Consider the following 19,354-nt stretch of genomic DNA (forward strand, 5'->3'; position numbering starts at 1 on the left):
CTCATGTCTCTCCCACTGGTGTCCAGCTCAGCTTTCTGTCACTGCATGTCCTGATCCTCATGCCCAGGCATCTTAGCTGCTGCTCTCCAAGCACCTCATGCAGGGTGGAGCTTGGGCTGTGGTGCCTTATCATGAATGTATCAAAGAAAAAACACTTTGGACTTTCTAAATCCCGATGCTACTTCGCTTTAAAAAAAATATTAGCTGAAAAACAGGGATAGATTCTCTGTGAATATGTTGAAAACACAGCTTTTCATTTTAATTAGAGCAAAACACCTGAAAAGACCACTAAAAAGTACTTTTCTCATTTTGTCTATTAGAACAGCTGAAAACTACTTGTGCTGACCGACAGTATTCAAGTGGTATTCAATTTCTTTCTCTGAAATATTAGATAGTTAATCCAGCAGACTGCAGAATCTTAACAGCGTGTTATGCAGATGCAAGGCATTGCTACTGTGGTGGTGCAGGCTGAGAACACTAGATGGTCCCTGTGATCCAGCTTTACACTTCAGAGTCTCCACAGTTTTCTCAGCAAGTACAATCTTGCCATATCCTTGCAGCCAAAGGGAAAAAAAAAACAATGTTGGCCATCGGAAGTTACCCACCCAGAACCACATCAAGAACTGCAAAGTAACCATGATGGTTTTCTCAGCCATTATAGCTAGGGAGCGACGTGGCACTCTCAGTCTCCCGAACAGAGCAGCGCAGTCCTTCGGAAAATTCCTCAAAAACAATTGGCCAGAGGTTTTCCCCTGAGTTTGGATACACCCTATAATACAGAGTGGCAGTTAGGCTGAAAAAGACTAGATGAAAAAAGAGAATATAAAATACAATAGAGAGGTTTTGAAAGTAATGGTATGTGGGGTTTTTTCCTATTCTCAGTTGAGTAAGTTTGAGGCTGTGTGGCACTAGGCAAGAATTAATTTAAAAAGCAGCAGTCCCCATCTTGTTTCAGAATTAAAGCCATGGAATGAATAAAAAAATCAATCGAGCCTAATTTACTGTAATTTACTGTACCAATGATCTTTCAGCCACGTTTTCAAGCCAGATTTATTTGCAGAGATCCCACTCAAGGTTTAAAAACACTTTTTCCTCATATCACCTGTTTTTTGCCATACAAGAAGTCATAAAAGATTATTCTTTTTCAAAGCTATAGTCCTTGTAATAATCAGATACAATTTCCATTCAAAGTAATTCTTGATCTCAATTGTACTATATGTTCAGACAGTTTAAATGTCTTTCAAGGGTTAATGAGGAATATGTATCCTAAGTCAACCCTTACTGAAATTTCCAGTTATACAAAATGAGTTTGGTTAAATGGGTCATCATGAAATTTTAAAGAAAAAGTCAGGAAGGAGGAGCCTGGAAAGAGGTGAAAAAGCCTGCTGCTTGCTACTGTGAAAGCAAAGGAGACAGACTGGTATTGACTGAAAAAAAAAAAGGATTGGCAATGAAAGCAAATATCCCTCCATTGGCTTACTTAGGAGTGAGGAGAATCAGAAAATCGTAAGAAATTACTTCTATTTCCGTGTGGTGTGAGGATCAAACTCAGGGGAGGATGATGAACAATGTTGTCAGTTCCTGCAACCAGTCCTTCTCCCATTTTCCTACCTCCCTGTCATTCCTCCTGCTTGAAACCAGCTCTGCACACCATAGTCATGCTGCTGCTCCTCTGCTGAAAGGGAGGAGGGCTGGGCACCAGCTCCAAGAGCTGTCTCCAGAATTTTGGATTTCCTCTGGTGCAGACTGTGGCCAGCGTGGATGAATTTGACGTGAGCACCTCAGACAGGGAAAACTCTCCTCTGGAAAGAGTGAGGTGCACCCTTCTGCCACAACATGCACAGCCTCACTGACAGTCAGCACAGCCATCCCAGGTGGGGCACCTGCACCCCACCCAAAGGTGATGGGCACATTGAACTGTGTAAGTACCAAGAGTGTCTGAGATTTCCTCACAAACAACAGGAACATGCTTTTGAACTTGGGAGAGGAGAAATTGCCTTGGTCAGCATTATGTCTCTGAGTCTGGAGAACTGGAAAATATAGGCTATATCCTGCCATTCCTTTTGTGATCCATCTTCACAAATAGCTCAGTCAGAAAGTATAACCTACATTTGGGAGATCTTCTCCAGTTAACAATTTTGGTCATATTAAATGCAGCATTTTTTATATTACAACCCTAAATTGTCACCTGTTTCTTCCTCAGCCCATGTCACTCTTCCTCTGATTATTTCCTCTCACACTACCTGAAAGCCTCTCTGCACAAGACCTCTCCCTACAGGCTGCTCATGCCTCCTGCCAGCTCACTGTTCTCCTTTGCTAATGAGCTGTCTGTGACACCTTCCTTCCCTGAATTGTGCCACCATCATCTTACCCTGCTAAGGGTAATTCTTGACCCTCCAGGCGGGCTGATTTTTTTTGGGTTGCCACCTGCCTTGCCCTGCTCCTGACTGCCGTGGAATTGAACATCTCCAGTTTCTCATCACCACCCAGTGAGCCCACCCAGCCAGGAGGCACAGCACTGTTCATATCCTGCTTGAAGATGCTTTGGTTGGTCTGTAGGTTGTCTTCTTTGCTTGTTGGGTAGGAGTTTGGGGAGGCCAGGGAGAACACACACAAGCTGCATATCTCAGGCCCAGTACAAGAATTTCAGGTGGGGCATAGGATAATTAACCATAGTGGAAGCTCAGGTGGTACATGGCATTTCAGAAAGTACACAGGAGCTGAACCACCATTAATATTTATTATAGTTGCCAGGTCCTCATATATTCACATGAAGTCTTTATCCTCTAAATGTACATTTGGTCCCTAAGTACATCACCACTTTCATTTATTTAGGACACAAACACTACCAGGCAAATACACTTTTCCACACATGGTACCTAAGAAAACATAGATGCTTTTATGTGTATCTAGAGATACTTTTTCTCTGACAGGAAATTGCTAGAGTGTTATTAATAACTAAAAAAGTATTTCTAGGCTAAATTTTAGAGGTTTTGTTCATACACAGTAGAGTCTGTGTAGTCTCAAACATCTTTACAGAGGTGTTCATCTCTTTGTCTCTCATGTACATACAAACACACACCATACACTCACAGACACATGCAGACATATGCCAACACATTTTATACAAAATTTAGACAGCCACATTCTGGGGGCAAAAGCTTCCCATTTAGTCAGACATGACCTCAAATCTGTCTGTACGTAGCTATTAAGTTCTGACATTGTTGTTGCAATCCAGGTGACTGCTGGAGCCTCATCACCAGGATCTATGGAAGGGATGGAGGAGAAAAGATTGGCTCAGTCATCCTAGGAGATCCCCAGGCATCACAGGGCTTGCCAAAGACTTTGCAATCTGAGCTTAGATGCTGCCTCCAGCTGTGCACTCCCTCAAGACATTACAGCTACTAGTCCCCAGAAGACACACACCTGCACCTCTGTATTGCAATGTCCTGGTTTTAAAGGCATGTTCTTTTTGCCAGATCTTTTTATTTTACCTGGAAATGAATGTGTGGATGTTTAACAGGAGTCTGTTGAATGCTGAAGGGTTGTAATTCTGTAACACTTGCAGGATGTAATCCAGGGGACCTAGAGAGGACCCAGTACACTAAATCATTCTGTTGGTCCTACCAGATGACCTGTCTCAAGATTATATTAATATAAGTGTGTGGTATTGAGAAATAAATCAAAAAGTAGTCTAAGAATCAGGTGATTCTGACAGGTCCATGTTGAAATCAGAAAAAGTTTCAAGATACATAAATACAAATAAAATACTTCTTCCTGATTTGTGGCAAAGACTCAACTCAAAACTTATTTAAATACTAATATTTATGTTTTCCAGCAATATGCTAGAAATTCAAAATGCTTCAGGAATGTGTCCCTGGATTTATAGATTAAGAAAATTTAGGCACAGAAAATGTGGTGTCCTCTTCTTGAATCTAGATGACATCCTGTTTTTCCATTCTGACTTGCCCCAAGTTTCACAACAATAAAGAGTACAGGTGTTCAGACTACAAACCTGTATTTGCAGACTCTAACTCAAATCTGCAGACTCTGGATCATTTCACCAGTGTACCCCTCTGTGGCCCAATTTTTTCATGCATGTTCTTCAACCCTTGCAGGTAAAACTCAAATGGAAGCAAGCAGGACCTTCTTCTAAGAAAGAATAGCTGTGGTCCTGAAAATAAATAAATTTACATTTGTCAAAATAAATAATTTACATTATTCTTTGACTTCCCAAAGTTCAGAAAAATTGTTATAAAAATAAATTTCAACATTTGAGGCATGGCTATAAACTAGATAAGCAATAACAAGAGTTTGGGGATGTAGGTAGACTCTCAGAGTGCTATTGAAGCACAAAGAAAAATATTAGGGATAATTTGGTGTTAATGAAGCCATTAGGCTTTACAGAAAAGGAGAGGGAAATGTCTGAATCTCCGAACAGTATCTTCCATTCTGGCACAGTTAGGGGAATTGATTTGCTGGTATCCAATCAAGTCTGAGTTGATGCTCCCCTTACCACTGCTTAAGCTCATCAACTGGATGCTGTGTGAGGCCTTAGCACTGCTTTACAGTCAGAGAGAAAGATTGAAGACTCCTACAGAGATACTCTGGCTGACTTCCCAGGAGCAGCTCTGTAATGTAACTGGTCTTCCCCAATACTGGCCTCTGCATTTTTCCAGCATTTTCTCTACCCTTTCCTTCCACCGCCTACTCTTCTCAGTTTGGGTTCTGTTATCTCAATTATGTGCTCTCTCGCTCTCTTGCTTTCCTCAATCATTTATTTAATTATAGCCTTTATTTATCAACTGCCCAGGGAATCTCATCCAGTCCCCTCTCCCATCCCCTCATAGGAAAGCAAGGTGGGTAGGAACTTTGCAAGGGCTGGATCCATTTGATGTGGGTATCCCACTTCCCCAGTGGAAAAGGCATCAGTTGTTTAGAAGGGGAATGCTCCCTGTGGTAGCTTACCCAAGCTGCAAAGAGGAGTGGGATAAGCATGGAGGGACAGCTGCTGGGGGAATGTGGAGCAAGAAGTTCACAAAAATCCACCAACCACATTGGTTAGAATATTTAAGAAATCAGATGGCCCTAAATCCTGAGGTACCTCCCTTTAAGGAACAATACTTATTATATTAGAACAAAATTGGTCCCTGATGAAGATACCTTGTTGGTTTTGCTTTCCCATAAAAAAACAAAGCAGTCATAGCAACAGGGCTGAGTGCTTTTTATTTTCATTGCTGCAGGGATATCCAACAGGGATAGAAAATTTAATGCTTTAAAGCATCTTTCTTTCCCTCTACCTGCTTTTGCCTCTTCTCAGAATTTCTGACAAACTTCTGTTGTTATTTGGTAATCAAATTTTTTCACAGATAATGGTGGTATTCACAGAGTTGTGATGAAAGGCCCCTGCATCTGATAATATATTATCAATTCTCTCTGTGTTACTTGCCAAACCATTACATTGTTCTTCCTTCTTGGCACCTTCTTAAATATTTCACCAAACATTCACTGAAGACAACAACCCCTATCGTCAGAGATGTTGCACAGGCTGGGGGGCTCTGTTGTTCTTCCACACCACCCCATCACAGATTCATGCCTCAATGCCCCACAATCATCCACAGTCTACTCCCACTCATACTCTGTTTTTCCAAGTAGTTTCCAAGTCCCCTGAGACTCCTATGCACATTACATGCATTTCTTACCTCAGCATGCACATAATTTTTTTGGTGATGAGACTAAGACAAAGGAACAGACAGCAACAATTAAAAGTGCTTTTAGTGCAACACAACATCCACATAAAAACTTCCACAGTGATTTGTGCCTGTGTTTATAATTAAGGTCAGGCTGATTCCCAAGGCTGAATCCCAAACTCTCACCTTGGGTGAAGTGAACTATATCAAGCTACATATCAAATAATCAGCAGGGTTTTTCAGCACTGGGATATGATCTGAGTTTTCCAAAAATATTGTCTAAGAGATTAAGAGCTAGAGGAAAAAGCATGAAATATGGTGCTAAGAAAATGCTCCTACCATACAGTCAGACTGAAATTAACTGAGGCTGAAAATGTGGGAAACCACTGGAGCTTCAGTGTGATTTGCATTAATTTGAATCTTTATTCCTCAAATTCTCATTCTTTCCCTGGTAAATGCAGAACTGCAAGAAGGATTACTAGATACTGAGATAGCTTTTTGAAAAGAGCTCTGACAGAGGACGTGTCTTTCTGTGTCCCTTGCCCTGGCTTTGCTCCACGGTGTCCACGTAGTCAGTGGGCTGCACACCAAAGAAAAGAAAGGGGAGGAGGGGAGAAGGAAGGATGGACTGAGGGAGGAGCCCAACTAGGCAGTTACATAGATGCATAATTTTTCTTCACCCCATTCTAAGGACATGAAAAGCAATTGAGGAAAAGCTGCATGAAGCAGGACTAATTCCTCTCAGTCATTCTCACTTCTCTCTGGTCACAGTTCTAGCAGCGGGCCAGACACCAGCACCAGCGTGGCCACAGGCACTGCTGAGCAATCCCAGCCCCTGGGAACAAGACAGCCTGGGAGCAGGGGTGGAAGAGGGGTATGGATAGCTGGGAAAATAGTTCCAAATTCTGTTTCCAGAGCTATGGCTTTCTTTTTTTTTTCCCCCCCTCTTTGTGCCTTGGAGGAATGGTGTGTTGGCCATACAGCTCCTGCTTCTGGATTAGCTTCTCATTCTCATCGTCTGGGATAATGACTGACTGCAAAGAGCCTCATGATTTTTATTTTAGTAAAAGGGAAAAAAGGACGACTGTATGTTGCTGTTGTGACAAACTACTTCCATAGACACGCAGCTAGCCCTCTCCTGCTGCATGAAAAAAAAAACATTTTAAGAAATGGAGCACACATATTTGTAGTCAAAGGAAAAGCTGCAAAAGCACAAATCTGGAGGAATTCCTTTCTCCCCCTGATTCCTCAGCCATGTACTCACTTGCAAGTGACTACAGGCTTGCAGCAGAGAGGTGTTTTGATTGGGAAAGGTCCCAGCAGGCTGATTGGGTGGGCCATTGCCCTTTGAATAAATGCCAAATCCAGCAGTCTAGGAAGAAGGAAACTTTAAAAAATTATTTTCTGCTTCAGGCCTAAGTCAACAAAAACTGTAATAGACATCCTGGAGGTAGAATTGTCAGGGTTCAGGCAGGAAGGCAGGTGTAACCAAGATTTCTCTCCACTCCCCTGCTCATCGGATAGCTCTTCTTTCCCATTAAAGTTAACTCCATTTTGCAGAAGTCTGTTTCTTTTCCATTCAGTATTTTTTCCCCCCAGTAGAACAATGCAGAGTTCTCTAGAGCTCAGCAGTCGTGCATGTGATACTCGTTCCTTCTGCAACCTTCCTGCCACTGTAGCTCACCTAAAAGCAGCACTAAGACCTCTCTGCTCTTGCCTCTTGCTAGGGAATGTAAAAGAAAATATGAGTGGATAAGTAAGCAGCCACTGGGGAGTCCTGGAGGGAAACCCCTGGTCATATATTCGAAATGTGGTAAATTGAAACAATTGGCAGAAAAATTATCTGTAACTTAATGATCCAGTCTGATTCTAGGTAGTCTCATAGCACAGGAAATGTTCTGGACACTGAATTGAGCTGCTTCTGGTGCAGTCATTATTTCTACCTGGAATAGTTTATTTAGGCTACATGGCCTTCCTGCTTCTTGCCTTGTCAATTGATTTTGGATGGACAGGAAACCACTTCATGATTCTTCAAGGTTCAAGTGTTTGCTGTCGAGGATGCAGTTCTTTTCTAACATCTTTCCATATGGAAAAGCCACCTATGGAAAAGAGGCTGTTCCATAGACATAATCAGTAGGGACTGGCACAAAGCAGACATGCACCCACGTAATTATAGGTAGAGACACACATATATTTGTAGGACCATGCAAATACCTAAGACATGCTCTCATAAAAATTGTGTTTCTCAGTTGTTTTTTCTTAGCACTTTGGACAAAAGTCATTCTAACTGACAGAACATAGATGTTGGAATATGGGCCAGAATAACAGAAATAACTGTCATAAAAACTCTGCAAGTTAAGTTAAAGGATAGCATGTAAGCCATATATCCTTATAACCATGATCAAAGGACCTCCCTTGTGTTGAAGGAGAAATCTGTTCTTACCCTAGTTTCATGGCACTGGATCAAGAATTAGCCACTTCTTAGAAGAAGGCAGGCAGAGGAGAAGGAAGCAGAGCTATAGTCATCTTTTACACCTTTTCCAGATCCCCACTAATTTTATTTCCTTTCTACCAGAGAGGCTGAAGGAGAACACATTAAAGACTGCTTCAATTAGATTAAACTGCTTTATTTCCATTTCTTTTGCTTTTTATCTATTTTTATTGTTCACACAAATCCTCACATAAAACTCACATAAAACCTTCAATCTTTAAATTATTTTTAAATTATTTGAATGTGCCTTCTCCACATGGAGAAAGAGAAAACTGAAAGACTGATGTACTGAGCTTTTCTAAAAAATGCTGATAAAATGAGAAATTCTGCCCTCTTTGTTATTATTTGTGACTAATTACCTGATTTTTTAATCATGAAAGGAAACTGATCTTGCTGCAGAAGTTGTGCAGCAGAGAATTTGGTATAAATCCTTGGTGTGGACTTAGTGGGTTCATATGAGGTACATGCTATATTGACTCATGAGGAATTAAAAACCAGTAACATCTTAGGGCTTCTGGTAAACCAGCTACAAGAGACTGTTATGATACAGGGGCTGCATAAAAATCAACAGTCCCACCTTGTTGCATGAGTGAAGCAATGTGTGTAGGGAGGTGGATTGGGTGAATGGAACAAGCCCCTCACTCACAGATGGACAAAGGAGGATTTGGACAAGAGAGAGATCTCCCCACAGCCATTTTTTGGTGAGTCTAATTGCCACTGTGGTCCAATGAGAACTGAGCAGACTGGCCAGAGTCTCTTTGCAATTCCCACTCTGTCATTTAGAAGAGCTGTATTTGGCATGCAGAGGCCTGAGCTCCTCTGGTCGGTCCTAAATAGCTCTTCCTACTGACAGCCACGTCACGTCTCCTACCTCAGCCTGCATTTTTCAATTTCAGAAAATTCCCTGTCATCTTCATGCCACAGATCATTGCCTTGCTTCAGCAAAGCATTTAGGAAATATTTTCCTTGCAGGTCTGTTTTCATTAGACAAAAGTCACATCTCTAAATTAGATGTTAGCTTGATTTTGCAGTTGTTTTTGTTTAAAGGCACTGTAGTAACTTCTGTGCTAAACAGCTCATAGTCTAAACTAGGCTAGCATGGAAGACAGTTCTGGAGCTGCTTTGGAAAGAACTGATATGCACAATAAATGTATATACAACAGGAGATGAATGATTCCCCCAGACTAAAATTAAAGTTCTTTTAAAGCTGTGAAATTTGAAGCTATTGCATAAACTTTCAAAGTGGTCCTCTGCAAAAGGTTAATTTTTCAGTATAGCACACTCAGTTATTCTGGCAGCATTACACTTTCTATACTTCTGCCAATAACTGAACTTAATTACTGTTGCATTTATGGAAATACTTACCAAACTAGAAGAGCTACACACAAATTCCATCAGCTTCACATAAAGTGAAGCAAATGCGGAGATGTTTGCCTATGGAGAGAATGTGGAGAACTTTAAAACGGAGTTTTGCATAACTAAGTTTCATTTCTTCTCCTCTCTGGTTCAAATGATTTTTAACATGCACAAATGAAATGCAAGGAAATTGGAGAAAAGCAAAAAACTGAGGACAATAAACTCTTCTGTCTACTGCAGTAGAGTCAGCAGTCCCTCCTGTGTTGTGAGAAGTGAAGTCACTCAGGTAGAAAAGGGTGCTGAAGTTTTCAAAAGCAGCAAGGGTGAACTGTACCCCCTTCTTACAGTGTGTCTCTGGCAGTAGTTTTGTGCAAAAAGTAGTAAGAGCAGCCATTTGCTCATTCACCTTTAATCCAAATACCAGCTGCATCATCTCATTTTCCCTCCCATTCAGAAGCTGAAATGGCTTGTGCAGAGCTCCACAGTCACAGTCCCACAACCTGAGAGTGAGGCTCCCAAAAGCTTCTTTCTGTTAAGGTAATATTTTTGTAGGTTCCTTTTTGTTCTCAGCACATCTGATATCCACAGTTTGTCCTACAGCTCGGTGTCTGGCTTTTTACTGGTCTCCAGGTTTATCCTGTGCTGACACATACAGTGATGCAGTTACCACCAAGGAAGGGGATCAGGCAAATAAAAGCACTTTCATTTAATTTTCATTTTATTTTCAGTTGTTAGTGATCTAAAGAATAGTTACTTGATAAAGAAACACCTAATGAAGATGCATTTCTCTGTGAATTTAGGGTAGGACAGATTGTACTTGACATTTAAAACGTCAGAGAAAATAAGGTAGACTGATAACATAATTAAAAATATTATTTTCATTGCTGGCTTGAGTTATACATATCATGGATTGATTATTTTAGGTACTGAATCAATAGAAACATGGGAAAACTAATTTCTTAACATTTGTTTTAGCTGGATTTAAATCAACCTTCTAAGCTAGGACTTCACTCTAGAGTGCAACTCAATCACTCTACAGGAAAAGTTAAGTCTCCCTGAAGCAGTAGATTTTTTTTTTTTTTTTTTTTTTTGCAATGCTACCATTACTTTTTTCTGTAAGGACTTAAAGCTTAGAATAAAATCACTGAAGCAGTAGAATAAAATCACTGGGAGCTGATATCAGTAGATGTGAAAGTGCTTCATGGCAGCAAGATGATAACAAAGATTTCAAGGAGGTTTTTGGCACTGTTAGGAAAAGTAGTGACTGGAAACTATTTTATTTTAAATCTGAGAGCCATTACAAACAAAACAAAACAACAAAACAGAAACAAAACAAAAAACAACAAAAAAAAAGCAAAAAATAAAAAAATAGAGAAAAGGCTGTTGTGAGGTGGAATAGAAAAACGTACAAGATTGAACTGTTAGTGAGATACTGCTATGGGAACATAATAATGAAATATTTTGACTGAAAGATTTAGGTGTTAAAATATTATCTCTAATGTAATTTGATTGATTGTTTAGAACATTTGAGATGATGCATAGGGGGAAAGCTGGCAAGCAAATTCTCATTCTTCAGCTCCCAGAGAGGAATAAAAATGATTTTCAGCTTATAATATTGAACAAAATTCCTCTGTTGTCAGAAAGGCCGCAGGTAACTCTATAGATGTTAATTTCAAACAGGCTGAATTTTAATGTGTGGAAAATGTACAAACTGTCATTATAAAAAATAATGTCACTTTAAATATAGTCCACTGGTAACTATTGGGACAGAAAAATTCCGAGCATCCCTGATAATTTTTTCTCCTTGGTATTTCCAGTGTTTCTACTTCCAAATTTCAAGTGAGGCTGACAGCTCTGCGATTCTTTAGATCTAAAATTATTGTTGTGCAGCCATCTATGAATTAAGGTTTACAGAAGAGTTAATATATTTTATTAGCATATCCATGGTAAATATAGGTTGGGAAATGTTAATTGAATCAATAACACAATTTGAGGAAAGAAGGATAACTGCTACCTATGGAGAGAGGATGCTTCCATGAGATGAAACAGGAGTCTTTTACCTACACATATGGAGCACTGAGAGGAAAAGAAAAGGTAATCGTGTATCAATGAAAAGTAAAATATATATGAAGCACAAGAAAAAATTACAATGTGCTGCAAAATCAATATCTATATTGGAGTTCTTGAATATGACAAACAACACCCTCACAGACTGCATTTCCCAGTTTTGTCTTTCAAAGAGATTTTTGTAAACTTTCCCATCGGCCCCTCTCAATGACCAGAACTGATAGGTCAAAAATAGATCACCTGTATTTTGAAAATGCTCTCCCACTGGCTGAGGTATGCTCCTGTACTTGCTTTTCTGAGTTCATGCTATTTAATGAGCAGCACTTGCTTTGGTGCCTGTGACAATACTCTGTAAGGACATTTAGGGAACCAGACAAAGTACATAATTCTCTAGGGAACTGTGTTTCATCTCTGGGTTTGCTATCAAAGGCATTTTATGTGTGCCAGGTTTCCACTGTTGCTGGCACAGAGCCACAAATTCCCTCTCCTTTGCAGCACTGAGGTGTGGCAGACACACAGCCATGTGTCCACTGCTTTTTCCTGCAGTCTGACAAAGGAAGGCAGCAAACCCACACAGCAGGGTGCTCACAACCAAATTCAAAACTCATGAATCCCGCTGGATCAGCAAGATCCAACCGTGTCCATATTTCTTTTTAAAGTGAATTAATGAGGCAGTTTTGCCAGCAACAGAGAATTCCCGGTCATGTGCCAAAACTAATGTTTTTAAATGTGCTCCACAAGGCCAGCACACCCATCTGCCTGTGGGGATAAGAGAAGGTGTGATCTACACAGATCTATATCCTAAGTCTAAATGTCTTGGAGCACTTGCAAAGAGCAAAGGTCACTTCTACTACCACACATCTGTAACAGCACCTCTGTTCCAATGAGTTCCTTCAGGAAGTAGTCCCTAAACAAAATTTCTTTCTTGAGACTTCTGTTGAATTATAAACCTAGTCTTAAATATGGAGTTTGTCCTTATTTGGCCAATACTGAAAATCAATTCAATTTTGGAAATATAATAGTATTTACTTCTACTCTACAAAAGAAAACTGCTTGATAAAATGACAAAAAGGCTAGAACCATCTCAGCTAATGTGGCAACCTGTTGGTGTGCCTCTCTTCCTGTCCCTGTGTCTACAGTTTTTGCTTAAGGAGCCCTCATTTCTATATTCCTTCTCTGATGCTCTGGGATAAACACTAAGATCTACTTTATTTTTTACCATCTATGACATTCACTTTACAGCTTTGCCAATGTGTAGACAATTTTAAAGCCACTGCAGAAGTAGTCCTGTCATAGTTCATACTCTGATTCTGACTGATGATGTATTGATAACATGCTGCAGTGAAATACCAAAATACCAGCCCCAGATGACTATTTGGATCTCCTGTTATAGCTGAAGGACTAGTTCAGGCACAAATTCCTTTGTTGTTGACATCTACCTTTAGAGAAACACACTCTACCCTAGGAATTCCAAATCAGAAGATGTGCTGGGTTTTAGATAGGGAAACAGAGCATAGAAAGGGATCATCAAGTTCAATGAGCCCAGTTGCCAAACATAAATTACAGTGTAGCAGATTTCTATTTCAGGAAGAGCTGCAGAACAGTCATCCCACATGACCCTTCTAAGGAAAGTATTTCCTAGCGAATTTTCAGGTTTGTTTGACTGCTGAAAATATCTCTCTCTCTGTCAAAAGCAATATAACTGACAAGAATATATGTGATAGTCTTTAAAATAATTCCTTGTCTTCCTTTCATTGACGAAAATCCCTCCTTATTTACATTGTGAGGCTTTCAAATGGCAATTCTATCTGCAGTTTAATTCTGTTATGCCAGCTATGGTATAGAAAGAAGACTCATATTCTGAGACTCCTTTATTTGCAACCTAGTTGGATCCATCTTCAATGGTTTCTTCTTGTTGTGTCTCATGGAGTTTCACAAAAGCTGCAGCTCTCCATAAGTCTCTCTGTAATAACATGTTACAGGTAATTATTGGTTTCTTGGAATGCACTAACCTCTACTTCAAGCCATAATTAAAGGAATCAAACTTTGGAACAGTCTCTGGAAATCTGAAAATAAGAGTTTAATTTACAAATGTTAGGGTGGAATGGGAACTGAGTGAGCCAAAATCAGCAAACTACAATGCTTACTGGCAATACTCTCAACAGGGCAGCCCTTTCCTTTTGGCCACCAAGACTTATCCAAGGGGTCCTGTGTGTTTATATATGGGATGGTGAGAACAACAGCAAGTCCTCTCCAGAAAGAGCAGAGTGCATTTATTATCAAGACAGAAGGATATTGCTTGAAATTACATGAAGGTCTACTGTCACAGGAAGAATTCTGCCATAGGGAAAACAAATTGTTACAGACAAGGCTTCTTCTTAAACCTGTTCATCAGTGTCGCCCACACACTGCGTGCTGAAGTCCACATTCTAAATGAGGATCTGGGGATATATTTTGTTTGAACAAGTGGACATCTCCTGAGAAAGAGTTATGTGAAAGGATAAAGCTTCTGTTGTGCTTTCTGTATCTATGCCACCTTTATGTTAAATGGCTGATTTCAGTAAACTCTTAAAACTCTGTTAACAGACTCCTGGCTAAATCCAGGTTATAGTTCATCAAGTGTACTTTTAACCCTTTTTCCAAAGCTCTTCAGATATGGTCGGTGAATATTTCTTCCTAACCATGTGCTGGATTATATTCAATTCCAATAAAATATTGGCAGCAGTTTTATGGGATGGTCTGTACAGATCTGGGAAGCTTCACTATGAGATTAGATAGACCCAGAAAATTGAATAGTGCAAATAACCTGGATTATATTAATTTCTTGGGGTTGTTTTGTTGGGGTTTTTGTAAGTTTTAGTATAACTGTGAAATTTTTATGAATTCTCAACAATTAAAAGCATAACGTTCTTAACTAAAAATGGAGCAAATTACTTATGTAGATACTGATTTACAAGTAATTATTTGCTTTTCTTTTTTCACTTCATTCTCACCACTCACTAGTTCGTTTCTTCTTTTGTGCCACTGTCTCTCATTTGTATAGTTTATAAAAAATAAACATTTTACTAGTTTTTAGCATCTAACTAATTTTCTGTTTTCCCTTCCACTCCACTCCTCTCAGTACTTCTAGGTCATCTTTGAAGTTCAAATTAGAAACCCTGTGACATCATGACTTCCCCAGATCTCTCTCTTGCAGTTCTAAATGAAGTGTTTTAACTTAAAGATTCTCCAGATTCTCAGGGTTTTTTCCCCCTCCACTTCATTCACAATATGGAAGATCAAGTATTGATTTTGTCCCTTCCATTTTCTTTCCCCTTCTTTACAGGATAGAGGTTACTTTTTTGCACAATTTCTTTTTATCCATGAAGTCCTTTACTAATATCTAGGATGAAATGTCTTCTCCTGTGCATCAAGCATCTTTCCATACACTTAGAATTTCTCCCAATACCTTTCTGTAAAAATATTTTTGCTTAGAAATTGAGGGTTATGTCTGTAATAGAAAGATACACAGAAGAGAAAATTTCTATCACTTTGTCTCAACATCTTGATTTTCTTTTCCCTTATTTCCTTGTTTCCTGTATTCTGTGACAGGAGGGAAGATTAAGGGCTGATCACTGGTTGATTCCCTAATCTGCCATTTCCTTCTGAAAAGGGATGATTTAACAGATGAAAACATGAATTTGGGGTGATGGATTCCAATATCCAAGTCTTTGTTTTGATCCTGGGCAAGAATCTGGGTCTTTGTTTCCCACATCACAGCTTAATTTCCAGCTCCACAGAATTATTTTGAATTGCACATCTATTCCTGCATCACCTTTTTCCATTTCTCCCTCCCATTTTTGGTCAGCACACTTTGAGGGACATGAAACCCCCTGATTCTCCACATCCACTGTGCCTCTTTCCTGACATGAAAATCTCACCTCTGTAAAAAAGTGGGTGACCTAAAGTAATTGATTTCTGAACTGGTGGTAGAACTGCTCGTTATATTGGCACATGGCCGTTGTTTCTTGTGGTTTCCATGTCTGACCCCAAGGAATTGCATAACTTTGCTCAAATGGAGGAGAGTGTGTAGTCATTTTCTTCCTTGATCACCAATACCTGATTACAAAGGTCAGGATGATACCATCAAGGCAATACACGTGAAGCTGTTTTAAAGATGTTTTCTATTTCCTCAGAACATATTCCCTTTCCTTTGGGAAAGGTCAAAGCACAGAGAATGGAGGGATAAATGAGCACTATGCTAATAAGCTTCCTGAAGCTATCATTGACATTAATTACATGTTTTCTCTGCCTCCTTTGGGTATGCTGACAGAAAGACATGAATTTCACAGGGAATTTCACCTCTATAAGTAATAACATGAGTGTTATATGAGAAGGACTAGAAAAGAAAGTTGGAATAAATAAAATCTCTACTAGTTATAGAGCATCAAAATGAGAGATATTTATGGTTTTCTTCTAACATCTGACATCCCCACACCCGCCTCAGGCTGTAGCTCTCCTATATAAATGTCTGGAAAACCTAGAATTTTTATCCATTATATTTAAGTGCTGCTAATGACTGCTGCTCTTAGAGATTTTATCAAATAACTGAAAACAGGTATTCTTAATCTTTTTCTTTGTGAAGCTACTCCGAATAGAATAATGATCATTAATGTCTGTTTACCTGTGATTGTCTTGGGAGGCTTACCTCCTTCACCCCTTCCCATGCTCTACTTACCAAAGTAACTTACTGATTTGAGTGGAGCTAGTCATGGGAGAGAGGAATCCAACACTCTGCCTTGCAGAAAAACATCCGGAGTTGGTCCCATGTGGCTGGAGTTAATTTTCTTCCCTGAGTTTTCAGGCTTCTCCCACCTGTTGTACCTCTCACATCTCTTCCCATTTGCATTCTTTCCCTTGATTTTTGAGCCTTGTCAGAAAATTAAGAGACATGTTACAGAAACAGGCTCTTACAAACCCTTTTCCCAGTGTAATTGCAAGCACTGGGAAGTATTGTTTATTTTTCTGCTGCATCTGCACCTCATTTCAGGCAAAACCTCTTCAGCCCCAGATGGTCAATTTTTAACGCTCTCACAGCAGGAAGCAATGTTTGACAGCTGACCCCTTGGTACCATCACTGTTTCTGCATAAAATTGAGAACTGCCAAACAGAAAGAAAATACTAGGAGAAGAAAATGAGACATAAGCAACTCCAAAGTTCAAATAAGAAAAGAAGCTGGGAACTGTAAAGTGGAAAGCACTGATCTTAGACTAAATATATACATTTACATATGGAGATATCAAGTCCAAAATAATACATAGGTCAATTCCTGTTTGCAACATTTTACTGACTTGCGTTAAGCCAGTAGGAGGCTAAAAGTATTTGTTCCTCTAACAGAAATTCTAGGCAAAATCTCCATATATGATTTTTCCATTCTCCTGGAAGAGACACAGGGTGAAAAGCAAAATGGTCACCTGTGTTCAGGCAGTACTTTTGTGTTGCTGCAGGCACAGGGCAAAGCACAGGCTGGTGGCCACCGCCTCCTGTCCTTTTTCATTCTACAGGGCTCCTGCCAGGTGAAATGGCAGACATGAACATCTTCATGTGACTTCCTATTTTCTAGTATACAGTTTTAAAGGGTTGCAGGGTACAGGAAAATTAATTACTCCATAAGAAGTATCAAACTGTGCTATGGACTAACAGATAAATCTGTTAGCACAAAATCTGAATTTATTTGTTCATTTTTAATGTTCTGCAACAATTTCAGGCAGCATATGCCTTAGTGGTGCAGCATTCTCACAGCTGCAATATTTATATATCCACACGTGCAACACTTCACTTTGTGCAAGCCTGATCCAAGTGTTAAGAAAGGACCTCACAATACCTCTGTGCTCTGCTAGATGCTTGTCTGACCACAAATACTTGCAGAATGAGGAGCTGAATGTCTGGCCAAGTCTACAGGACACTCCAGTGGCAGAACACAGCCATTCCTGACACCAATTAATGTACAGTCAGCCCAGTTTTTCACTGGTTTCCATGTTTTAGATTCAAGAGCATTGAAAACAATATTGCCTCTCTTTTTACAGACCATGTGGAGTACCACAAGCTTGCCAGAATAGCCCCTCCATCAGTTGAACATGGTAAAAACACTGTGTATGAAAATATGAAGTGAGAGATCTTTTCTTCATGGTCTTTTCACATACTAGTAACAGTGTCTAGTAATTCAGCTTTGTCTCCCTGTTTGTGATGGCAAAATGAGATCAGTTGATGTTCCTGTATGATGACACTTATCTTGAGAATTGGTTAAGAAAACTAGGTTCTCATATTTTTGACTAGTAGATTAGATTCCCTGCTAGAGACAGTTAAAAATGCAAGGAAAAAAATAGACTTTAGGCAGAATAGTAAAGGATGAAGTCTTCAGTTTTTTCATCACCAGATATGCTAAGCAGAAGGAGGTCCTATGAGGGGGTTGCAGCTAGTTAGGAAAGGAGGACCCTGGCATTATTTAGCTGGCTATAATTGCTGTATTCAAAGCAAAAATTGGCAGAAGCTATTGGGAGGAGACTGTAACAGCCTGGCCCGTAGTACTGATGTCTGCAGAAGGAAAATGGCTATCCACAGGCAAACAGATTTGTCAGCAGAAGTTCAGCAGAAGATAGATCTTCATTCTTTTCATAATTTGATTCTTTTAATTCTCTACAGGGATTTTGGTTTAATGCCAGATTATAGCCCTGTATTTTACAATGCCAGTATAATATTCTAGCAGTTGTTTTTAATGTAAGAAAGAAGTTAGAATGTTCCAGTGAAAACTATGATGGGAAAAATAGGCAGAGCAAAAGCAAAGCTATTTGAACACTCCTAAATAGTGCAGGGAACTGTGTTCAGAGGTATTACAGAAGGGTTTATTGGAATTGCCTTCAGGAGGGAAATGGGGGGAAGTTTTCTTGGTTGTATATTCATAAGACTTAAAAAGTGTTGGGGTTTGATTGGCTCTAAAGTTGTGCTGTGTTTGATTGGCTTAGAAACTGTAACGGGAGGAAAAAAAAGTAGAAATTCCATCCTGCTTTAATCACTGCCCACTTCGAGCTTCCCTAATGACTTCCAGATGCACTCTTTTTATGCTATTGTTTTGGCACAGTTTCCAGATAACTTTTGGGTCTGTTGAAAAAAAAAAAAAAAAAAAAAAAAGAAAGAAAAAAAAAAGAAGGAGAGAGAGAGAGAAAGAAAAAAGGAAGAAGGAAAAACTCCTCCCTCCCCTCTCTTCTAACAGAAAACAGATTTCACTCTCATTATATAAATGTGTGATGAGCTGGAGAATTAAAATGCCTGTTGCTTTCTCTCTTCAATCTCCAGGAATATTTCTGATATAAAGTGAATGAAAAATACTCCTTGTAGGGAAAGAGTTGAAAGCAGATGCTGTGGAATCTATTGATATTTATGCAAATACCAAAACACATTAACTTTACAAACCTATATCTTCCCACCACAATATAATTTTCATGCTGCTGTCTCTGCCCTGTTGAGCTTTCTAAAGCAAATCATTTTGCCTCTTAATGCCTCAGTTTCCCCCCTGTGAAATGGAGACAATGGTGCTTAGCTACAGTAACAAAAATTTCTATGATCTGCCGATGGAAATCACCTTGTAAGGTCAAAGCATCCTCTAACACACCTAGGGTGTGACACAAGAGTCATGATGCATTTGTTAAGCTGGAGAGCAAAACAGCAGTCCCCTCTGCAGTGGTGTGTTTGATGCCCATGCAAGGCTGCAAAG

This window comes from Sylvia atricapilla, chromosome 1, assembly GCF_009819655.1.
Source record: "Sylvia atricapilla isolate bSylAtr1 chromosome 1, bSylAtr1.pri, whole genome shotgun sequence".
NCBI lineage: Eukaryota > Metazoa > Chordata > Aves > Passeriformes > Sylviidae > Sylvia > Sylvia atricapilla.